The sequence below is a fragment of the Rattus norvegicus genome, chromosome 3, assembly GCF_021556685.1.
Source record: "Rattus norvegicus strain SHRSP/BbbUtx chromosome 3, alternate assembly SHRSP_T2T, whole genome shotgun sequence".
NCBI classification, from domain to species: domain Eukaryota; kingdom Metazoa; phylum Chordata; class Mammalia; order Rodentia; family Muridae; genus Rattus; species Rattus norvegicus.
The window spans coordinates 56,958,965-56,984,653 of NC_141536.1; the positions used below are offsets into that span (position 1 = coordinate 56,958,965).

The 25,689-nt window shown below is 43.8% G+C and overlaps 1 long non-coding RNA gene and 1 pseudogene across 3 annotated transcripts in view; one reads left to right on the forward strand and one right to left on the reverse strand.

The window, feature by feature from the left end:
* LOC108350397 (uncharacterized) overlaps positions 1-25,689 on the reverse strand; it is a 65,932-nt gene that overhangs the window by 19,528 nt on the left and 20,715 nt on the right. The gene's annotated exons all lie outside the window — the stretch shown is intronic.
* LOC147995512 (jupiter microtubule associated homolog 1 pseudogene) lies at positions 14,406-14,960 on the forward strand (annotated as a pseudogene).

Consider the following 25,689-nt stretch of genomic DNA (forward strand, 5'->3'; position numbering starts at 1 on the left):
GTCCTTGGTCCTGTAGCATTGATAACCAAAACTAACCTCACAGCCTCTAACACTGTTTCCCCTCTCCTCCTAATTCCTAGTACGTCAGTGGAGCTTCTGCTTCTAAAGTGCTTGTTACAAGTAGACCTTGGTTCATTTCTTCATTCTACAAATATTTAATGAGCCCTTACTATATGCCTGTACTGTGCTGACAAGGGCACAGGCCCCTCTCTTATGGATGCTATGAGTGGATGGATTCGTCAACCAATGAATTACACAGAGTAATGGAACTACGCACCTGGGGGATGGGTATAGAGCAGTAAAGAACCCCGCCCTGATTGGAAAGGTCAAGGAAGACTTTCTCAAACAGTTAACGCATAAAGAGGGTGCAGGAAACATTTGGAGTAGAGAGCACACATGCAAAAGCCCTGTGTAGGAGAACAGGAAGCCCACAAGACAAGAAGGGCCCCATGTGGCTGAGACCCAGGCCTTTGGTCTCTAAGAGCCCAGGCAGAGAGCTGAGGGGTGAGTGGTTGGCAGGACAGGTGGCAATAAAGGTGCCTTTGGCAGGTGCTGACTTAGTTACAGAGTAGACAACAATCTGGAGCACAAGAACATCCATCCAGTGGTGGTGTGGTGGGGAGTGCAGAAAAGTGTGAGAACAGGGGGCAGCCTAGATCCCATGCTATCCTCAGGACAGTACTCGGCATGTAGTAAACAAAGCTCGTAAAATATTTGTAGACTGAGGCGTGGGGGTCACATAACTGAAATTGAAAGAAGCCGCAACAGTGAAACATTCCTGAGCATGTAGCAACCAAAAATTGACTGTATCAACCATGGAACGGATCTGGGTGTTTCTGTCAGCACTTAAGCCCGCTGCATCTTCACAGCAACCTTGGTTCTGAACACGACCTGAGCACTTCACACTGCACATGCTGTCTCCACACACTGCACCAAAAAAATAAAAAAATAAAAAAATAAAAAACAAAACAAAACCCTGCCCAAAACTTCTCAGCACCTACACTGTGCACTGCGAGCTTCCTTTCACTGAACACACACAGCCTTCTGCTCTTCTAAAATCACAGTGTTTCAATTACAGACAACAAAGATCTTTGCCACTTCCCACCTTTGTTCTTCAGCTCTGGTATCTTCCCATACCTTTGTTTTGGATTGTGTTAGACTGTTTAATTATAAAAGTTGAGATTTGAGTTCCTGACTTGAGGGTTGGGGATTTAGCTCAGTGGTAGAGCGCTTGCCTAGCAACCGCAAGGCCCTGGGTTCGGTCCCCAGCTCCGGAAAAAAAAAAAAAAAAAAGAAAAAAAAAAAGAGAGATGAATGAGTTCCTGACTTGAGTTTTGGGTTCTTTGTTTTTATTGCTGTTGTTAAGATTTATTTATTTTATACATGAGTACACTGTCCCTGTCTTTCAAACACACTAGAAGAAGGCATCAGATCCCATTAGAGATGGTTGTGAGCCACCATGTGGATGCTGGGAATTGAACTCAGGACCTCTGGAAGAGCAGTCAGTGCTCTTAACTGCTGAGCCATCTCTCCAGCCCAGGTTCTTTGCTCTACGTGCATTGGTATAGTTCTCTCTCTCGCTCGCTCGCTCTGTGTGTGTGTGTGTGTGTGTGTGTGTGTGTGTGTGTGTGTGTGTGTGTGTAAGGATGCCAGACCTGCTGGGACTGGAGTTACAGACAGTTGTGAGCTGCCAGGTAGGTGCTGGGACTTGAACGCCAGTCCTCTGGAATAACAGTGTTCTTAACCTCTGAGCCATCTTTCCAGTCGAAGGCTCTAGAGATTTGGAAATTTAAATAAATAAATATTTTTTTAATCTTTGAATTAATTTTTCTTAAGATTAACACAGACTTTCCATCAGTTTCTGAAAGGGGTCTAAACATACTTTTGCCATTTTGTATTTATTTGAAGTGGCTTCCTTAGCATTGACAATTATAAAGTCAAAATGGGTGAAAATGTAGAAGGCACTCAGCACGCTATAGTAACATTCAGCCAAGCTTCCTTCTGCACCAAAAAATAAGCAAGCATGTCATCTCCTCAGTGTACAGATTTCCTTTCATCTTTTATAAACGGTAAAATTATATCTACATAGCAAAGAATTGCTTTAAAATAAGTTTCCACATGATTTATTATCAGTTCATGTTTGATTTGTACTGTTTTACATACCAAGGTCACACAAAAATTTCCCAAGGGATAAAAGGCTGAAAATAGAAAACTTTAAGAAGCCCTGGCCTTGGCTGACACAGGTGTCACTTTCAGCCCCACAGAACTCTGAACTCCAGGGAGAAAAAGCCACACTCTCACTAACCTCTAATTGAAACTTAGTAACTCCTTCCACCAGGAATGCAGACAACAAACCACGGTGTATCGCAGCACCTGTGACCTTGCCACCAGGAGGAATCACAGATGTTCACAGACCAAACCAGTCGCTGTAGATCACTGAGCTCTCCTTCATATTCAGCTTCGAAACCTGCCCCTGCACCGTGTGCCCTGATGTGCCAATGACATTATTATTGGGAAAGTTGCAGGCTTGTACTCCCAACACCATTTCCAATCACAAATACATTTAACATTCACAAATAAAACCAAGAGCCCACAGGTGCCATTACCCTTGCCATACAACTGTTTCTGAGCAGATTCAGTCTCTCTTCCTACAGGACTTTCTGCTTCAATTAACAGCTTTGGTTAAAAAGCAAATACAGAGAGAAGCAGGTAGGGTAACTGCAGATCTCCACCTCTTGCTCCAAGGTCTCCAAGCCCAATACCCCAGTTCTGTTGCAGGCTACCTCCTCAGCCTCCACTTCTCTCTGTCCCATCTCGAATGGATCATCTCTAATAGTTCCCCTCCACCTGCCTTCCCCCCACTTACCACTTTATCCCAGTCCCCAACTCCAGCAGGCGTCCCCTGGGAATCTTTGGACTGCTCTGGCCAGGGAAGCACATAGCCTAACTGTGGGCCTTCGCTGCTCCCTTCTCTACCCCAAATCTCTACCCCTCCTCTCTGCCCCTATCTCCAGCAGATCCTCCAACCTGCCTGACAGCAAAGCAGGTAGGCAAGCGTCATCCCCAGCTCTGTAGCAAACAACCTGGTGTGACCTCTCCTCACTCTCTGCCCCATTCCCAGGGAACTAGACAGAACCTGGTATAACCCCCTGCTCTCTACCCTTCTACAGACTCCCTCGGCTCCTTCCTCTTCAGCCCCCTCCTCCTAAACCATCCCCATTTTTGTCAGCTCCCAATACCTAGATACACAGAACCCCCAGGGACCACACTTATCAGGATCCTAAAAGAATGTTCTACAAGGCAACACATAAGTACCATACCCTTCTGAAAACCAAGAAGGCAATGGAGACTCTAAAAGCCAAAAGAGCCTGGGCAGATGCCACAGACTATTATACTCAGCAAAACTTTGTACATGGAAAATAAGACATTCTGTGATAAAACCAAATTTAAGTAATGTCTCCCTACAGATCCAGCCCTACAGAAGGTGCTAAAAGGAAAACTCCAATTAAATGAAGTTAGCCACACCCTAGAAAATGTAAAGAATAAATAATCCCAGACCAATAAATCAAAAAAGAAACACACACACACACACACACACACACACACACACACACTATCACCACCACCACCACCACCACCACCACCACCACCACCAACAACAACAACAACAAAAACAAAACAGGAATCAACAACACTGCTCATTGATATCTCTCAACATCAATACTCTCAACTCCCCAATAAAAAAACTAACAGTATGAATACAAAACCAGGATCCATCATTCTGCTGCATCCAAGAAACACACCTCAACATCAAGGATAGGCATCACCTCAGGGTAAAGAGTTAGAAAAAGATCTTCCAAGCAAATGGAACGAATAGCAAGCTGGCACAGCCATTTTAATATGTGACAAAATAGGCTATCAACCAAAACTGATCAGAAGATATAGTGAAGGACACTACACATTCATCAAAGGAAAAATCCACCAAGAGAACACTGTAATTCTTAACACCTATATCCCAAACACAAGGGCACTAAAATTTGTAAAAAGAAACACTACTACAGCTTAAGTCACACACTGATGAGTGGGAGACCTCACTACCCTCACCAAAAGAAAGGCTCTACAGACAAAAACTAAACAGAGAAACGCTGGAGTTAACTGAAGTTATAAACCAAATGGATCTCACAGTTATTTAAAGACCATTTCACCCAAACGCAGAAGAATACACCCTCTTTTCAGCACCTCATGGAACTTTCTCCAAATTTGCTGGCATGCTCAGCCACAAAGCCATGGAGGAGTGCTACTTTCTGACTTGCTCCCCATAACTACTAATTCAGGCTACTTTCTTATAGAACCCAAGACCATCATCCCAGGGGTGGCCTCACCTACAGTGGGCCCTCCCCTGTCAATCACTAATTAAGAAAATGCACTTCCAGTTGGTTTTTGTACAGGCCAATCTTATGGAGGCATTTTCTTAACTGATATTCCCTCCTCTCAGATGACTTTAGCTTTTGTCAAGTTGACTAGCCAGCACACCATCCTCTACATAAACAGCAAATAGTCTGATAAAGTAACCTTGGAAACAATGCCTTTCACAATAGCCTCAAACCAAGCTAGTGAAAGATTTGTATGATGAAAACTTCCAGTCACTGAAGAAAGAAATCGAAGGTATCTGGAGATAGATCTCCTACAGTCATGGATCAGTGGATCAATATAGTAAATCTGGCCATCTTACCAAAAGTAATCTACAGAGTCAATGCAATCACCATCAAAACTCCAACACAATTCCTCACAGATCCTGAAAGGACAGTTTTCGTACGAAAAACTGATAGCCAAAAAAAAAAAAAAAAAAAAAAAATCTAAGATACCTAAAACAATCCTGAATCATGAAAGAATTGCATGATTTCAAGTTGTGCTACAGAGTTATAGTAATAAAAAGTATGGTATTGGCACAAAATCAGATATGTGGATCAATGGAATAGAATAGAAGACCCAGACCTAAGTCCACACACTTATGGATACCTAATTTTTTATTTTAAAAAAAGTCAAGAATACACAGTGGGACAAAAGACTACGTCTTCATGAACCGTACTTGTCAAACTGGATGCTGGCATGTAGAGAAATCCAGATAGATCCATACTTATCACACGACATAAAACTCAACTCCAAATGGACCAAGGACCTCAACATAAAACCAGATTCACTGAACCTGATAGAGGATAAAGTGGGGAATAAACTAGAACTCACTGGCACAGGACCAAGACTTTCTGAACAAAACATTGCTAGCAAAGGAACTAAAACCAAAGATTAATAAATGGAACCTCATGACACTGAGAAGTTTCTGTATCGTGAAGGACACTGTTATTCAGGCAAAACAGCAGCCTACGAAATGGAAAAATATTTTTACAAACTACACATTTGATAGAGGGCTAATATCCAAAATACGTTGAAAACAAAAACAATAACAGCAACGCAAACAGATATTAAAAAGACAAATTACCCAGTTAAAAATGTGATGCAGATCTAAACAGAGACGTTTCAAAAGAGGGAATTCAAGTGGGTGAGAAATAAAGAAATATTCAATATCCTTAGTCATCAGGGAAAAACAAATCAAAATTTTTCTGAGATTCTATCTCTTGCACCGGTTAAAATGGCTAAGATCAAAAACACAAGCTACAGCTCATGCTGGTGAGGACATGACATAAGGGGACCACTTCTCTATTGCTGGTGTAAACTGGTACAGTCACGATGGAATCAGAATGGAGGTTCCTCGGGAGGATGGGACTCGATCTACATCAAGATTCACCGTAGCAAACACTCAAAGGTACATGCCCAAGGGATGCTTCATCTTACCACACAGACACATGCTCAACCATGTTCAGTTGCTTCTACAGTCATAATGACCAGAGATGGGAACCAGCCTAGCTGTCCCTACAACAAAAGAACGGATTAAGAAAATGTGATGTAAGTATACACTGGAGTATTACTCAGCTGTTAGAAAACAAAATGAAATCATGAAATTTGCAGGTAAATGGATGGAACTAGAAAGAAATCATCCAAAGTGAGGTAAGCCAGACGCAGAAAGACAAATATGGCGCACATTTGCATATATGTGGATAATTAGCTGCTAAGTCTGTTATAACCAAACTACGATGCCTAGAACCACAGAGGTTAGGTAAGGAGTAAGGAACTGGATGGGAGACAGATCTCCCCAGAAAAGAGAAATAGTTAGGGATGGATGACACTGGAATGGGAGGATCATGGGGGAAGGGGAAGGGGATGGGAAAAGAAGGAACGAGGGAGGGAACATGGAGGGAAGATAGCTAAAGTTAAGGGATATTTGAGGGGCTGTCCCTTATGTATGTGGTATGGAAACCTAACAGAAACAAAACTGAACAAAAACCTCATCCCTATTCCTACCCAACAGCACCCGGCTATTTGCCAAACCAACGAAGCTTAATCCTGAGCTCTGTCAGTGACCTTGTCTGGTGCGTGTACCAACTATCCCAGCACACTGCTGGTTCTGGGAAGGCTGCACAGAGTTCAGAGTTGAACTATGTCCTCCTATCCTTTACCTTCGCATTTGACTCACTCTCCTAAACACACGTTCATTCCTGTTATAGTTTGAAATATCAGGGGTGTGGGGCTCAGTTCTTTGGTGCTGCTTCTCGCTGTTTTGAGGGTCAGTGCTGGGTTGCCCTGTTTCTCCTGGCTTTGGCCTCCTGTGTACTAGGATTACAGGTCTTGTGCCACAAAGTCTGTTCCAATTATTTTTGAGATTACAATATAATTACATTATTTCTACCCTAAAGACAACCTGGAATGAAGTTGGCACTGTTGGATATATGTCAAATACAATGCCACATTTGAATCTTTAAAATGTAACTCCTGGACCAGGGATGTGACACAGCTGGTAAAGAGGTGGCCTTGCAAGTGGAGGACCCTGAATTCAGAGAGCTCCAGGCCAGTGACAGACCCTGCCCTAAAAAATAATAATACAAACAGTACTTGAGGAATGATGCCTAAAATTATCTTCTGGCCTATCTGAACACCTGCACACATACACACACACACACACACACACACACACACACACACACACACAGATAAATACATACATATACACACATAACACATATATAATATGCATGCATATACACATATACATACACATACATATAAACATACATACATACACAAACATATATACATACACACATATACATACACATAAACATATATACATACATGCATATATACACATAGATATATACATACATATACATGCACATACATGCATGCATGCACCATATATACACATGCATACATACACCTACATGTATACATACACATACACACATATACATACATGCATATATACACACATACACACATACATACATAAAAACAACTCCATTTGCATCGCGTCTCAGCCAGCCACTCTCCAAACACAGCCTCAGAAAGGAGAATGCTTAGCAAACTAAGTGAGACATGTTTGTCCCATTTATACGAGTCATAACTTTGCAATGCTTACCAGGTAGGTGTTTTCCCTCCTTTGACATTTAAGATTCTAAACGTAGCCTAGATGACTCTGTGTCAAAGGCCTCCTCCCTCAAATAAAACAAGCACTGTATGAATCATTAACACAGCATGAAATCTAGATGTGGAAATGTAAATTCATAAATATCCAATGAAAAAGGCAAGGAAAAAGAAACCTGGATGTGAAGTTTCACGCCTGTAACCCAAGCATTTGGGAGGCAGAGGCAGGAGGACTGCAAGTTCACAAACAGTATGTGCTGTATACATAGCAAAGACCCTGTTCTCAAAAGACAAAAAGTAAACAAAGCACTATGAAAAGAAAGGATTATATGGTTACATTAGGTAACACCACCCCCCAACCCGCAGTAACTATATCTGGCTTCTTAAAAGCCCTTCTCAGCTCTTGATGAACATAACTTGGGGAGCTGGGGTACAGCTATGGTGAACAGTCACCTTAAGCCAGTGGCTTTCCAGTTCATTGTCTCATACTCAGTAATAATATGGAAACAGAGTTAGCAAGAGGAATAGGTTTTCAAAGGTAAAGTAGAAAAGACCTCCTGAGAGTGATACTGAGTTCAGTGGTTTTTGTAAGACTTACAGTGGGAAGTGGAGGGACACTTCGTGGCATAATCTTTATTGTGATTGGTCATCCTCAGCTCATCACGGGCCGAACACCATCAGGAGAGTGGTCACTTTATCTACTCTCTCTTCCAACTCACAATATTCATTTGGTAGCCTATTAACTGAATCATTTTCTATGCGACCAGCTCACAGTCCACCATGGGCCCTGCCCTTACTTCCTGCCTTATCAGGGCCCTGGCTGTGACCCAAAGAACAAACTGTCAGCCTCTCATTTTAGGGCCCTTGCCATTTTCTTTCCGAGCAGGGTTTCAGGGTGCACTGAATATGACCTTTGCCCTCCTTGTCCTGAGGCCAGGAAAACTTAAGGTTCATAGGGAGGCAGGTGTAAACAGAAGACCAAAGTGCACTGTTAATCGGGAACTGAGAGCACCAGTTAGGGAACCCAAGAGGAGGTGGATGTTCTTCCTGGCAATGACTTGAGAGAGTCTCAGATAATGATCTGCCAGAGGACACCTGCTCAGGACAAGTATAAACAGGTTGAGTTCCACAGCTCACCAAGACAGAAGCCAAGTTAGAAGGAAGAAAAACATCTGCACCAAAACAAAGAAACAAAAAAGAAAAAACAAAACCCAGGTGCGAAAGGAACCTAAAATGTCTCCAGAAAAAAAAGGAGAAACAGGGCAACAGGCTTGGAGAAAGAGGCTGAGACCATCCTGTTGACAGGGAATGAATGCAGCTGGAGGGAGCACAAGAGCAGGGCCGGCACAGGCCTGCTTTGTAAAGCTCTTTGTAAAGCTACCAGTGGGAGGGGAGCAGGGGAGAGCCTGAGAGTAGGGCCCTGGGCCACTGAAAAGCTTCTGTATAGCTTGAAGAGCCAAGAAGGGCCTGAGGTATCTTGGTTTTGAAGATAGAAAAGACTCACCAGGCAACATATAACCCACTGGTGACCTTGAGGATGTGGTCTCCAAGAAAAGAGGTCAAAATCTTTCTATAAAACATTGACAAGAGAAATAGATTACGCCGCAAGGTCATGGGGGCAACATTGATAGTTTCTTACTGAACTGAGGTATGAGGGAAGAGACCATTAAACACAATAGAACTTTTATGGGACTGGCCAGAGATCAAGAAGAATTCTAAATCTCTTTCCCATATTAATCCCTTATTCCCCACAATCTCATGAAGTAGACCCCATCCCACCCCACTTATCAAGGTATAAGGTGAAGCTTAGAGAGGTGAGCTGTCCCCATGATCAGCCAGCAGGGATGACCCCAGCAGGGATTACACAGCTTTACTTAGCTTTACTGTCACTCACCCTGAGGCATGCTGGATGGAGCCAAAGAGAAAGTTGGTTGACACAATGGTGAGCATCTTCCTCAGAGACCGTAGGAGATAGGGAAAGTTAAACAATGTGGAATGAGGAGAATGATCTTCTGTGAATTCCCATTGGTGTTCAGCTTCTACAGACACAGACAGGCAGAGTCTACCTGTCTACAATTTTACCAGCACGACCAGGAGGAGCGCCAGTCATCACCAAATAAGGCCAGGCTTGGATGGTGGGAGGACGAGAACTCACTGGTTCAATCTCAGACTTGCATCTACCTCTGTGGCTTGAATGTGTCCCTCAAATTTCATGCATTAACACTTAATGTCCAAATGCCTATGTTCATGGTAGTTAGAGATAATTGGGTTGAGTACCCTCCTCGTGCATGAATTAATATATCAGTGGAGTGATGGATTAATGTTATGGAAGGAGTGCTTTTCTTTCTTTTTTTCTTTCTTTTTTTTTTTTTTGTACAAAATCAAGCTTTCTCTGACATGCCTGTTCTATCTTCCCATGTCTGCCACAACATGATGTAGCAAGAAATTCCGTAGGAAACAAAAGCTAGGTGCCATGCTCTTAGGCTTCCCAGCTCCCAGAACAGTAAACTAAATTAAACTGTTTTGGTGAAGTACATAAGGTCTAGTGTTTGTTATAGCAATAAAAATAAACCAAGACGCTAACCTTTGTGAAATCTATTGAAAATTACAAGACTATCTCCTCTTAAGAAATAATAAAGCAAAAAGTAAATGTATCCCACCATTCTGGGACTCCCAACTTAATGGACAGCACACACCTTTAATCCCAACACTTGGAGGTAAAGACAGGTAGAGCTCTTTGAGTTCAAAGCCATCCTAATCTACATAGTGAATTTCAAGATAGCCAAGGCTACATGGAGAGACCCTGACTCAAAGGAAATCAATTTAATGGTTTCACAGATGGTGAAAAGGAGTGTATAGAGCTGGGGTTAGAGGTGGATCTAAAACAACCACCCAATATGGATTCTCCCCAGCCCCGTGGTGAAACTGTCTTCAGGCCACTTGTGAAACAAGTGTGCTAAGAGTGACAGCAGCCCTTCTGCTCTCACAGACTGGACATATTTTGAAGTGTGAGTGATTGATATCACATCTGATCAGGATTTGCCCTGACCTCTCTGGAAGCCCCCTAATGATGAGTGTACCTATGAGACTTGAGTGCAGCCTGGACCTCCAGGGCATGGCCTACAGTGGCCACACTTCACTGTCCCTCCTGCCTTGTGCCACTCAGTGTCAAGGCTGGTGTTCTCTACCTCCAGCTCTTCAAATGCCTGGCAACTTTCCTGTACCTTAGGGGAATTGGCAAGAAGCATCTTGGAACAAATGGGCTTCCATTTGGAGCCCAGAAAATATTTTCTGGAGGAAGAAGAGCATCCCCTCACTGGGCACCAGCCTTGCTATATCTTGGCCCATCATGAATGCTCCAGGTCAGTGAGAAGAAAGGGACGTTGCACCACCCTCACGCCTGGTACCTGAGGAGGCCAGTAGATAGCTGCAGTGATAGCTGGTTGTGAGCAGTCCTGTAGGGGAAGGGAATCATCCAGGTCCTCTGCAAGAGCAGCCAATGCTCTCAACCACTGAGCCATCTCTCCGGCTCCCACGTGCACAATATTTCCCTAATGACTCACAGAATAACCTCAAACAAAATGGTCAGAACTTTCATTCACTGCTTCTTTGGGCCTCAGATGAACAAGAAATCACAATGGTGACACCAACGAAGGTCTCTACCTGGTAAAACACAGCTGGGAATATGATGAGCTTAGTCATACCATGACACTATAGTATGCTGAGTTCTTCATTTCACTGAGAGTTATTTAGTAGAAGGCTCTGCTCTTATGTTCAGATTCTCTCTCTCTCTCTCTCTCTCTCTCTCTCTCTCTCTCTCTCTCTCTCTCTCTCTCTCTCTCTCTCTCTGGAAGAGGGACTTGGTACACAGGATGCCAGGTCTGACTTTATGTAAATATGCAACCCATACTCCATATTACTCAACCCCAGCTAACTTAGTTTTTCCTGAAAACAAGTCCTCATTGCTTGTACTCACTTACACATGCACACACAGGTATGGTGCCTATACATGGGCAAGTATCCTTCCTATACACTGTACACTCACTTCTCAAGCTTCCAGGCGTGTTCATCAAGACATTACCATAGGAATTGCTATCATGGACTCCTGACCCTTCCACAGACAAACACACCACTGATTCATCCCACTTCCCAGCTTCTGACCTGTCAGTGAACTCTTGGGATGGTTGTGTTATTTTAATAGTTACATTTATTTCTGTGGGGGTTTTAATCATTTTGTTTATTTTTTTATTTTAGTGATCTCATTTTTACTTAAGAGCTTTTGGAGTTCTGCAGTTGCCTCGGTGGTCATGAACTGCTCTAGAATAGATGTGGCCTCTTCCCATGCTGCAGTGGTAATGGTGTCCCCAACCCGGCAAACCTGCCTTTTGTGCTGAAGGAAACACTCATGGTGGGAATAATTTTGTTCATCTCACTGACTTTTCTCCCATTCAAACCAGAGCTTGTTCAGTTGGCCAGCAAATGACATTTAATGCTACAAAATCAACATCAGCAAAATGTGCTTCAATATCAAATATCTCTAATGAGTCAGTTATACAGGATACCACTTGCCAACAACTTCACTGGAAATGTTTGAACAAGAGCCGGCCAATTTGCCTTGGTATACACATTTCCTCTGAACTATTTTCATTGTGTCTGTCTGTCCGTCTGTCTGTCTACCCACCCATCTAGCTGTGTTTGTTGAAATCAGCTGTGTAACCTAAGCTGTCCTAGCATTTGCTATGTAGCCCAGACTGGCCTCAAATTCACAATTCTCTTTCAGATTCCAAAGGTTGGGATTACAGGAAGCAACCATCATGCTGGGCTCCTCTTATAACTAATGACTACACTCAATTTGAAGTGCAGTTCTTGACTATTTGTCCCTAGTTATACTGAGGTAACTTGGGGGTTAATATGAGGAAAACCTGAACCCAGCACTGCTGAGACCCAAGTCTTGACTGGAAATGTGAGTCTTTAAATTTTTGTAGAGCTATATAGATAGCTGAGGAAGATTTTCCTCTGCTTTTGAGACTATTTTCTCCTTCTTCTTGTACAGAAAAGGTCAGAGTTAGAGAAATATCTGTATGCTATCCATGAGAGATGGCAGACTCTCCCCAACTTCCACAGCAGCACAAGGAGTTCTGACCTGCAACTGTTGTGTAGAATAACCTGATGGATTCAGGACAGAGTTCTGTCACAGCTGCCCTGTGACACCTAGAGACAGATTTGTAGATATCCATTCTGTTGCTTCCCTATCCTGACATTTCTTCTTCATATAAGGATGTGCTCAACTCTCCTTTTCCCCCACCCCTCCAACACTGCTGCATGAGCCTGGTTGACTGACTCATACAGGAGACTGTGAAACTTAACCCTAGGAAGTTGGGCAAAGCCGTGCAATGCCTTCTGGTGTCTTCTGGTCAGTGAGCTGTGCAGGGAAGGGAGTCATTCCTAAGGGGAAGCACAAAAGAGCCCATGTGAAATCCAAGGTAATCAAAAGCCAGCTCACCTAGACTGTGAGGAAGCTGGATCAAGGGACCTCTTCAGAAATGTTCTTCCAAGTGACAGTGTGAAGCATATGTGCAACAGGACACAGGATCCGACAATGGCCATGTAAATGCACTGGGTTGGGGGCTTTTTGCTTTGGAGTTTCCCAGTGAACTAGGGACTTCATCTATTTCTGCATCTTAGCTACCTGAACCAGGCATTTCCATCAGAGCATCCTATGCACCAGCCTGCAAGCCTTTCCCAGGTTGGAGGTGGACACACATATCTAGTCAAACAGGTCAAAATTCCTCCAAGATGCCTGGTCCTATCAAGACAAGCCACCCCCAACCATCTCAGCAGCTCTCTCCTGCTCTTTCAAACACCTTCGTGGGCATCTTGGAAAACCCTTGCTGTTAAGCCTCAGTCCTCCAGGATGTGCTTCCAGGCCCTTCCTACAGGAAGCTCAAGGGCCAGCTCTCTCCAAATATTAACTGACAAAAAAATCCAAGACCTGCCTGGGGACACATCAGAGACACTACTTTCTCTACTGCTGTCCATAAGCAAATGCTGATATTTCTGTGTTTTCTTTCTCCCCTCCCATAGAACGCAGCCACTATCCACTGAGGTTAGGATCTCAAATTCACCCTGGGTTACAAGGATGAGCTCATGTGTTATACACCGGGTCCCAAGCAAAGCCCCCACCTAAAACGTACCCATGCCACATTCCCCAGGGTTTCTGTGTCTTCGGGTTAAGCTGGCCCTTCTGATATTTTTATATTTGAACTCATGCCTAGGAAAAGGAGTTTTTGCAAAGATGAAATAAAAAAAATTTAATTAAAAGCAGATGACAGAGACAACTGTCACTGAAAGTAACCAGAGCGTCTCCTCCTCCGACCATGATTCACTGAGAAGCAAGGGTTCTAACTAAGTTTCACTGCCTTTTCCAGAAGATATACTTTGTCTGAGCTGCCTAAGGGTTCCACTGGGAAGTCACGCTTGCTATTCTTGCTTTGCCATTCACCCTTGCAGAGTGAAGGTGGGGCAGGGCCAGAAGGGAATCTCTGTGTTGATCTTCACATTATCAGAGAGCCCGGTATGAGGGAAGGGGTTCAGGCCTAGGAGGTGACTGCTTGATGTTTTCTTTGAGATTGTTGTTGTTGTTGTTGTTGTTGTTTGGGTTTTTGTTTTGTTTCTTGTAAATTTATTTATTTTTATTTTATGTGTACGGGTGTTTTTTCCTGCATGTGTCTGTGCACCTCGTGTGTGCAGTGCCCAGGAAGGCCATAAGACAGCATCAGATTTCCTGGAACTGGAATTATAAAACAGTCATGAGCAGCCATAAGAGTTCTAGGAATCAGGCAGAAGCACATGGAGCCTGGCTGTTTGAGCTTGTAGAGTCATCTTCGTCGGTTGGTCCCAGTTCCCCCTCAGCGTTTTCAGGGCCAGCCTACCTCGCCCCCTTGCGCCATGACCACTACCACCACCTTCAAGGGTGTGGACCCTAACAGCAGCTCCCAGGTTTTGCGGCCTCCAGGTGGTGGGCCCAATTTTTCATTAGGATTTGATGAGCCTACAGAACATCCTGCGAGGAAGAACAAGATGGCTTCTAACATCTTTGGGACACCTGAAGAAAACCCCCCATCTTGGGCCAAGTCAGCAGGTGCCAAGTCTAGTGGTGGCAGGGAAGATTCGGAGTGGCCTAGAACACAGAGAACTCACTCTTCTGAAGCAAGCTCTGGAGATTTCTTAGACCTCAAGGGAGAAGGTGATATGCGTGAAAATGTGGACACAGACTTCCAAGCCAACCTGGCACGGACGGAAGAGAAGCGGTGCCCGCTGCTCCTGTGCCCAGCCCAGTGGCTCCAGCCCCAGCGCCATCCAGGAGGCACCCTCCCGGCGGCAAGTCCAGCCTGGTCTTGGGTTAGCCTCTTCTGTTGGAACTCTGTCCTGTTTGTTTTTTCCATGCTTGTGAGCTGCACAACGTGAGCCTGACTGTACATCTTTCGGATTTGTTTCATTAAAAAAGAAGCACTTTTTTTAAAAAAGAGTTCTAGGAATCAAACTTAGACCATAACTACTGAGCTGTTTCTCCACCCCCTGACCAAGCTTGATGAGAACCTAGTTTTACCTTCCAGCTGCTGAGTCCAGCGTCTCAGCTGCCCTGGTGTTTACATAAACTGAGAGCTGCTTCTGGTGAGCAGCTCCTGCCTTGTGTGTTCTGTGCCTCAGGACCTTGGGAACAGTAGGCATCACAGATACAGACAGAAATTCATGCTAACTGCTTTTCACTCCTTCCTCTACACAATCTTAATTGTGTAGTTTCCTCCTTCCCGAATATTTTATGCTTGGTTTTCTCTCTTAATCAAATCTAGCCTTTAGCATAGTCTTCTAACTAAGATAGTTTGTTGAAGATCATTTTGTTAACTCTGAAAGAAGGAAGGAAGGAAGGAGAGAGAGAGAGAGAGAGGAGGAAGGCAATGGGGAAAGGAAGAGAGGGAGGGAAAGAATTATAAATGTAAATATTTTTATTCCCTTAGATAAAGTGATGAGATGAGAGCCATCCCTAAGATTTACAAATACAAGGCTTGGGCTGAGCCCACAATGTTTCTAACTATCCCTAGTCTATGCTTGGACCTAGCCGAAATAGTCAACGGGAAAACCATGACTGGGTAAGTAAAGATGATTATAGGAAAGGCAAAAAGAAGAGGGGTTGGGGATTTAGCTCAGTGGTAGAGCGCTTGCCTAGCAAGCACAAGACCCTGGGTTCGGTCCCCAGCTCTGAAAAAAAGAAAAAAAAAAAAAGAAGAAGAAGAGGCAAAAGATAAGATATTGGAGGGCTGCTGGTGAGTACCTTTTCTCAGTATCTTTTAAAGGCAAGCAACAGAAAGTATGACCAATTCCCAGGAAGATAAACAATGACCATAAATGCTTCTGTACCAAGTTTATGCTACACTGTATCTATGTTTGACTAAGGTCATTTCCTTCAGGCTAGAACAGTCTCTCAAGAACTATGCATAAGTGAAGGAACTTGGCAGGGTATAATGCACATCTTAATTAAAAACAAAGACAGATGTTGGCAGACTCATTCATAATTAATCGCAAATAAGAAGTCAGTCAAAGTTAACTCCAAAGTGCTCCCAACATGTACCCTTTTTTAAATCTATACAAGTCAAAGCTGTATAGAAGCTTTGTGCCTTTCTTAGGTGTCCCCTCAAGAAGTATAGACCTGGGGACTAGAGAGATGGCTCAGTGGTTAAGAGCACTAATTGTTCTTCCAGAGGTCCTGAGATCAATTCCCAGCAACCATATGGTAGCTCAAAACCATCTGAAATTGGATCTGATGCCCTCTTCTGGTGTGTCTGAAGACAGCTACAATGTACTTATATAACTAAAATAAATAAATCTTTTTTTAAAAGAAAGAAAGGAAGGAAGGAAGGAAAGAAAGAAACTGAAGAATAGGGTTGGGGATTTAGCTCAGTGGTAGAGCGCTTGCCTAGCAAGCACAGGGTCCTGGGTTCGGTCCCCAGCTCCGAAAAAAAAAGAAAAAAAAAAAGAAAAAAGAAACTGAAGAATAGACCTTACCTGTCATTGGCATATGAATCCTAACATTCATGCCCTGTCTTTGGTTGATCTACATCTAAGAGAATATCAACATGCCTTTTTTTTTTTTTATATAAGAGGCACTTTACCCGTCATAGAGCAGAAAGTTGTGTCTGTCTTGGGTTGCTATCTGAAAACACAGCTCTTACCCATCATTGGCACGCAAATAATTTCTGGCCTGTCTTAGGTTGAGAAGATTTTCAATATGGTCTTACCCATCATTGATTACCAAGTTCTGCTAGGAAGATGTTGGAGACTGAATTTATGTAACTCTGCTTTGACATCTATAAAAACTTGAGGATTCCTCTCAAAAGAAAGGTAACAGATGTGCCATAAAAATTATCATAAAGGCTGGAGAAATGGCTCAGTGGTTAAGAGCACTGACTGCTCTTCCAGAGTTCCTGAGTTCAATTCCCAGCAACTGCATGGTAGCTCACAACCATCTGTAATAGGATGCTCTCTTCTGAAGTGTCTGAAGACAACTATAGTATATTCACATATAAATAAAATAAATAAAAAGAATCATAAAGCCAAGTCCTGGTACACCCAATAAAACAGATATAAATGAGGACCATGAAGGAAGAGTGGCCTATAACTTTTTCAGAATATCATTTGCAATGCTAGCAGCTTCAAAAGACAAAGTTCGCATTTCTTAAACTTACAATCTCCTTATGAAGAGCTAACAAAACTAAAGAAATATTAATATTATATGCCAAATACCCTGAAGGTGCCTTTTTACTCTGGTCCAGTTATGTTGGCTCTCATTATACATTTTTGGAATTATACAGGTCCAAACATATGTGGGTTGCCCTGATGCTGTTTGTATTCTGATGTTAATTCTGCTTCCTCAACAGAGGTTGCCCGAATGAGCAGTGGATCATGTATTCAGGTGATCTCATATGAACCTTCTCCCCATTCTAACTGGTCAATAAACGATAGAGCCTGTGATTAGGCAGTGAAGGGAAAATGTGGAACAAGAGGTTTTTGAGAAAAGAGGAAAAGAAGAAGGGAAGGAGGGAGGATGGAAGACGACGAGGAGGAAGCAAAGATGGGGGGGAAAGACATAGCCAAGAAGAACTACAAATAACAAATGGTCTCATAGTAGGGGAATAAGTTAGTATAGTGTTAGATCTGCCCAATCTAGACATGTAACTTATAAATATAATAACTAGATGGTCTATTTTTTTATACCCACTTATTGGAGCTGGAAATTACTACAACATTTGGCACCCAATATGGGACTTAAAACCCAACTAACCTAAGATAAAAATACACTCCCTCCCCGCGCGCGCACACACACACACACACACACACACACACACACACAATATAAACAGCTAGGGCTGTCCTCTAAAGTTGCAGCAGTGTGTACCTTAACTGCTGAGTGGGTCTAAGGGGTCTACAGAGAGCTACTGAGAAGCTCCCTCTCCAACTCCCAAGCAAATTGCAGCAATCTGAGACAGAACCCTACCTCAAGCTGGGACTTAGGCAATACCAGTGCCACAACACTGTTGGGGGTTTCCTGAGCCTAATGAAGAATGAAGGACCCTTGGGCACAACTGCCTGTGAAATAGCTTTCACTGCTGAAAAACCAGCAGTTAACTTTCCAACACCTTCTTGCAGGCACAGTAGGCTGATCCAGGCCTCTCTGCCCAAACAAGCCTTTCCATGCTCACTTTCCCATATCCCTCACATCTAAATAGGACACAGGACAGGCAGGCCTTTTCTACCAACTGCCAGCACTACAGGCTCCCTGAAATCAGCTGGCCACAACCCAAAGGCAGGAGGGCCCAGAAGCAAACTACAGTGTCCCAAGTCAAACAGCAGAAGAAGACACAGGTACAAGAAGCTCTGGATCAGGTAATAAGAATTATAAATTGATAATAAATAAGTGTGTGTGTGTGTGTGTGTGTGTGTATGTGTGTGTGTGTGTGTGTGTTTAGATACTAAAGATGAGAAACATAGTAATACCTTTTGGGGTTTGTGAGATGATATTTTGAATGGTTTGACAAGGATGGGCTTTAAGGAAATTGACACTTTGCCAGTTAGCATTAGTACAATGCTAAGTATCTTGGTTTACTACGTCTTCTCAAAAGACAGGACCCGAGATGAAAATCATGAGCCTTAGAAAAGGGGTTAGAGGAAATGCTGGAACTAAAGGTACAGGAATTTAGAGGTCAAGATAAGCAACACAGAGAGGAAAATGAAGGCTGGAGACAGGAGCTGGAGAGGCACTAGAACAAAGGATACAATAATTCACAGAACGGACTAGCATTATATACTGAGGATTGGAAGCAAAGCTTGAAGGAGAACCTTTTAATCAACCAAAATAAAATAGACAGCAGAATATCAGAATTACAATATGAAGAAAAAGTTTAAATGTGGAAGCAGAACCTTAAACAGAGAATACAGGAACTTATGAAACAGTAGGAACAACAAAAGGGAGAGATATGAAGCATGGACACAGACCTTGAGGGAGAAACTCAATTAGGGAAAATATTCAGGTAGGAATTGAAGATAAAACTAGAGCCAAACCAAAGGTTGTTAGAAAACAGACTTTAGTTTATCTGGTTAGTGAAAGATCCCACGCAGAGAGACCCTTTCTAAAGTCGTGGGAAATCGTGGACCCCAGACACAGAGAGACCATTTTGGATGTAATAAGCAAAGGCGAGGTTTATTACGGAGATCTATTACGGGGATCTCCAGGTCGACACGTATCCTGCGCAGGAGACAGAGGTGTCAACCCCGAAGCTCAAAAGTCAGGGGTTTATATAGGGAAGGCTAAGGGGTTTGGCACGGTTACACACAATTGGCTAATTTCTGGCGTGGCTATAAGTGATTGGCTCATTTAAACATGGCAGTGAGATTACAGCACAACAGGAGAGTATGTATTGACTGGAGCATACAGGATTTTAGGAGCTAGGGGCGTATCAGGGTTTGAAGGATATCTGGTTAAGGTGTGACTCTGAGTAAGCTGGGGTCCTGATAACTCAGGCTGATTCCTGCATTCCTTTTCTTTATCTTTATGGTCTGTTAGTCCTAGTGGCAGGGCAGGGCTGACTGGACTTGCTTTTCACAATGTTTAGCCCTGAGTCTGAATTTTGAAACTTATTCTTTCATATTTTTAAACCTTAAATCTGTATAATTTTCCTTTCATTCCCCTCTTCTTCTACTAAGCAATTCTAATCTTAGAATTTTGATATCAAGTCTCGTATTTGGTTTCACCAGTTGTCCTAACTGACTGGTACTGTTGTCTCAGAACCATCAACCTCACAGCACCCACTCGATTTTTAACAAAAGCAATTAACCTGTTTGTCACGCAGAGTCCAAAAACCAAAACCAAGAAAATTATTAGTAATGGCCCAGCCTTATAGCAGAGAGTAGGATAGTCATCCAGGGAGACCAAGTGAACCAAGACTCAAACCAACCTTGTTGAGCATCTCTATCTTTTTGTAGGAGTCAAACCTATTAATTAGTTTCTTTAACACACATGGACCTATAATCATAAGCAGAAGCAAAACTAAGAAGGGTCCCATAAGGGAAGATATCAAAGTAGTCATCCAAGGAGATCTACTAAACCAGCTCTCGAACCATCCCTGATGCGCTTCTCTGTCTGTCTTTTGTCTAACATTTCTCTAAGTTTATTCATGGAGTCTTTAATTACTCCTGAATGGTCTGCATAGAAGAAACATTCTTCTTTCAGTGTAGCACACAGACTCCTTCTTTAAGGAATATCAGGTCTAATCTTTTCCTATTTTGAAGGACTACCTCTGAGAGGGAGGTTAGGTATTCTTGGAGGTCAGCTAAAGTCTTTCACTCTTTTTATATCTGAGTCAATGGCAGTTCTGAATTCTCTATAAGCCTTGCATTGCAAGGCAAGGGCATATGTCCTTGTGCTGCCCTTGCAGCACCTAGATAGCCTTAAGTAATTCTCAACTCTTTTTTTTTCTTACTAAGTCTTTAGCATCAGGATTCCAATCTGGACACTATCTAAACCTACACACCAAGGTCATGACTAGCTTTTAGAACTTCTAAACTTATACAGATTGTGATCCCTGAGGCACAGTCCCAAGAAGTGTTAGGAGTACTAAGGTATGCAATGTTACATCATTTGTAATAGAAATCAAGCCTATCCCCACACCTATCTCGATAGAACCCAGGGCAAACATGAAATTAAGTCTAGGGAGCTTTTTGACGATCTGAGTTTCCCTCTAGGTCCCAGCTCTCAGCCCCAACAGGTAGTAAACGGCTGGCGAGGGCTGAGAATTGACGGCTGTCAGGGTGGTCAGCACCAGGTACGGTCCTTTCCAGTGAGGCTCGAGTATCTGGGTTCGGTGCCATCATATGTAGCCGAGTCTCTGACCTGGAACTGATGAGATGTCTCGGGGGACCCCAGGGCATAGGCTGCTGCCAGCTCTGAGCAGATTTCTTTCTGTATCACCTGTAGGTCTTTTAGCCTGGCATACAAATCATTATTACTATGACATGTTGGTTCAGTAACATCATCTAATACAGTCAGAGGAGTTGAGGCCCCACATAAGATCTCAAAGGGGGTAAGGCTGAATCTGGAAGGGGTATTTCTTGCTCTGAAGAGAGCAAGAGGGAAGGAGTGCCACCCAGTCTGTGCCAGTCTCCATGGTCAATTTGGTCAGGATCTCTTTTAGAGTTTTATTTATTTACTCTACCTGTCCTGAACTTTGAGGTCTGTAAATACAATGTAATTTCCAATCGACCTCTAAATACTTGGCCACACCCTGGCTTACCTTGGCAACGAAAGTAGGGCCGTCGTCTGACCAGGTTACCTTGGCCACTCCAGACCTGGAGAAGATTTCTTCCAGTATCTTCTTGATGACTACCGAGGCCATCTCTTGCTTGGTGAGGAAAGCTTCTATCAATTCCTGAAAAAGTATCTACAAGCACTAGGAGATACTTGTGATCATATTTTCCTGGTTTTATCTCAGTGAAGTTCACTTCGACTTTTCACTAAACTCTCTAGGTCTCTTTGCCCTGTTTGCTTGCTAAGCATTCACTTATTGACATACCTTATACTTTTTACTGCCTCTCTGGCTAAAATCTTAAAGTCTATTACATACACTTAACTACTTGGACAAAATTTTTATCTCCTAAATGAGTCCATTTCTGTATTTGGCAAAGTGAGTCTTTTCTTTGTTCTCTGGGGAGTATAGCTTTCCCCTCAAGTGTGCCATTGTCCTTTATCTTTTAAGCAATTTGGGCCTTTTCTAAGTGAGGTCATCCCTTAGTCCGATCCTAGTTCTCAGTGGCTGTCTCTTGCAGGCCTGCAACCAGGATAGGCTCCTGCATAGCCATTTTTCCAGCCACTTGATCTGCTTCGTTATTGCCCCATGCCACTGAATCTCTTCCCTCCTGATATCCTGAGCAATGAATAGTACTCACAGTTGTTGGCTTCACCATGGCATCCAATAGATGGCAAAGGCATCTGCGGCACTGATGTGCTGGGGGGTTGAGGTTCAGCCATCCCAGATGACATTGTGTTGTCCACCATGGCAGCACCCACTTATCTCTGACCTTCATGAAGAGAACTGTTCCTGTCTGTAGACAAGGTAGCCTCGGCTTTCAGCAGGAGTCAATTAGCCAGTCGCAGAGGTCTTTCCTCCACCCATGGGCTTCTGCCAGTGCTTGACACTCATGTTGCAGTGGCTCCAGGTCAGGATTGGGCAGCAAGGTGACCAGATTGTCCCCAACCAGTGGAGAATCTAGTCCATGGCAGCTGACCAGTGGTCCCATCTTTTGGGACATTCTATTCAAAGGCAAAACATCAGCCACTCTATCACAGTTTAAGTCCTGGATTGGGTGATAATTGTCAGTGCCCGGCTGGCAGGAACGGTGTGTTCCAGGCAGAACGGCACTAAGCCACACATCTCCCAGCATCAGGTACTGGTGTACTGAGACAAGTCTTAAGCCCCACGTACACAGTCTGCAGATATGCATCTCATGAGCAAGGGATAGGGGCAGTCAGGGATGACCATGAGCTAGTGGGTCACCCGGCCCACACCAAGGTCCACTGTTCTTCAGGCAGTCCATAAGTATTGTTTGTTGCCAGTAGGCCCCTGTACCCAAGGTCTTTGGATACTGGCCCACTGGAGCATAGGAGCACAGAGCATTGGGTCCCTGTATCCACAAAACAACTGGGCGGGCTTCCCTTCTATCTCTGTGCATAGCCAGCACTCTAGGACCAAGAGGTTCTCCAGTGGCCCCTCTTGTTCTTTCTTGGGCAGTCCCTGACCCAGTGTCCTTTTTCTTTGCATTAGGCACACTGATCTTTAGCCAGGAATTCTCTTCTGTTGCCAGGTACTATCTTCCTAGGCTCCCTAACTACTGTGGCCAGTATATGTTCCTCTCTTGTCTTTTATCTCTCTTTAGCTCTCTAGCTTCCTCTTCTTTTTGTCTCTTTTAGCTTCCTGCTTTTTTTTTAACCTTCTTTCTTTTTTCAGTCTCTCTGTCTGCATCTTCTTCTATAGCTATTAGGTGCTGTCCACTTTTGTGCAGACCCTGAACCACACATCAACTTATTTTCTCTGCAACTTACAATAACTCTCTCAGTGACTTAGCTTAACCCTTCAAATTTCTGTAACTTTCTCTTCATATCTTTTCCTTGTCTTAGCCAGATTGGTGGGACATTTTCCAGCCCCTAGGAGACCTACCCTTGGAGCCTGGGGGCAGACCCGGAGCACTCCCTACCTTCAAGGGTATTGAAGTCAACAGGAGTGAGGGCCTTCCATCCATGTCTGGAACATTCTTTCTGGCCTCTAGTAGGATTCTGTCTTTCCTCAGTGGTAAAGAAGACCTGTAACAGTTACTAACAAGCATCTCAAATGGGATGGTGAGAAAACAAGAGAATCTTGAGAATAGAGTTCTACTGAAGAGGGCAAACAGCATTTAGTCACACAGCTAAGCAAGCCATGAGGCTTTCTTGGACAAAAAAGGCCATTGTACAAATAAGCACAAGCTTTGTCTATGAAACAGAAAGGCGAGCAGAGAGGCAACCGATCTGTTATCGACTATCTCTCTAGACTTAGATTTTCCCTCAAGGAGTATCTCTTCAGTGTCAGCTCCGTGGCTTTGCCTCTCAAGAGAACCAGCCTCCAAATGACACTAGGCTTCTAGTAACAACTAATAACAAAAGGATGGAGAGATGGTTAGAACCTGGGTGCTAGATGCCAGGTGGCTGACAAAAGAATTGTAACCAGTCACCTGGGCTATCAGGACCTCAGTAGCAGCCCTTTATCAAACTGTCTCACTGGGTTAAAGGCCCATGGAAAAGAAAACATTAATCCTGACCTTGGCCACCGCCAAAGCCTGAATTCTAAATCTTGACTGGCAAAACAAAACAAAGTTCTTTGCAGTTTGTTGTAGATTCTTTTAAACTATTTTAGGGGCTCTTTTTGTCCCCCAACCTGGGGCATTTTGAACACAGGGGCAGGAACTGGCTGCTGTGGGGATAGGATCAAAGGCACTCTCCATGTTAATGATGACCAACGAGAAAAGTAATTTAATGCTGGAGACTGACTCCTCCCTTGGAATAAGGCCAGCAGATAAGGCAGGCTTCCTTAAAGAACTTCTCTTAATGAACGCTCTCCTTCTGTGAGCAAATGTCAGAAATTCCTTTCTTGTTCTTGTTTTCCTTAGAGTCCTCTCCCACCTCGCTCTCAGCCTTTTCAGATAGTTCCTCCTGTAGCATTTCTAATGTAGCCTGTCCCTTTAAGGTTCTTTGCTCCCAAGCAAAATTTAAATCTTTCCCAGCTCATCACAGCTGGCTGCGAGCACAAGCACAGATAAAATACTATGTTTTAAAAATTAACTTTGGCTATCAACCAACACACCGCCACTAGAGCGGGGTCCACAAAATTAAGTTTCTTACTCACTAAGCACTAAGGGGACCAAGTAAAACTCTTCGACGAAAAGCAGTTTCATGATTTTAAACACAGTCGTCAATCCAAGATTTCAAACGCAGTCGTCAGTCCAAATTCAAAAACGAAACAAAAACCAAAAAGACACTCGACAATACCACAGAAAACAAACCAGACAAGCAAGACTAAAACAAAGCACCCTTGCCCAAACTGCAGCTTAACCTTAGCTGCTTCTGGGGTGAGACAGACCATCTGATTCTACCTCCCAACAAGATTCCATAGTGTCCTTTTGCCCTAACGTCTGTCCGATGGTCCACCAAAGACAAAGGGGTTATCACAGTCTGCCCCATGGCAAAGAAAAAGAACACCAAACACAGAAACAGAATACAGACAACAGACACTAACAAGTCCAAGCACACTTGTCCGCGCCTATACTTAAATAGGCAGCCGAACTCGATCTCCGACGGAGTGGGATTTTTCGTCCGCTCCCGCCTAGGTAAAAGGAGCACTCAGTCTCCTTTGTTCCAGAAAACCACAGTCAGGTCCTCCTGACTGCCCACAGCCGGGCTCTCCCGGCTGTTCTCCGCCCGTGGAACGTCTTCCAGGGGCTGCAGCTTGCGGGCTCTGGGCGTCCCCCCTTCCACAGCCAGAGGATCCTTACTATTCGCAAAGTGCACAGAGTGGGATTCCACATCCACTCTCCTCTCCTACAAAGTGGGATTCCACATCCACTCTTAGGAGGCAACACTGAGTGGGATTCCACATCCACTCTCTTAACACTGACCGGTACTAAGACACACATATATACACACACGGCGGAACCAAAGCAGAGATATACAGACTGACAAATGCGGCGCCGCTCACACAGAAACACTCAGACAAACATCCAACTCACCTCCAAGGGGGTCTTCGGAGTCTGGGGTGGTCGAGAAGATCCCGGACGAGCCCCCAAAATGAACGATCCCACGCAGAGAGACCCTTTCTAAAGTCGCGGGAAATCGCGGACCCCAGACACAGAGAGACCATTTTGGATGTAATAAGCAAGGCGAGGTTTATTACGGAGATCTATTACGGGGATCTCCGGGTCAACACGTATCCTGCGCAGGATACAGAGGTGTCGATCCCGAAGCTCAAAAGTCAGGGGTTTATATAGGGAAGGAGACCACGTATTGACTGGAGCGTA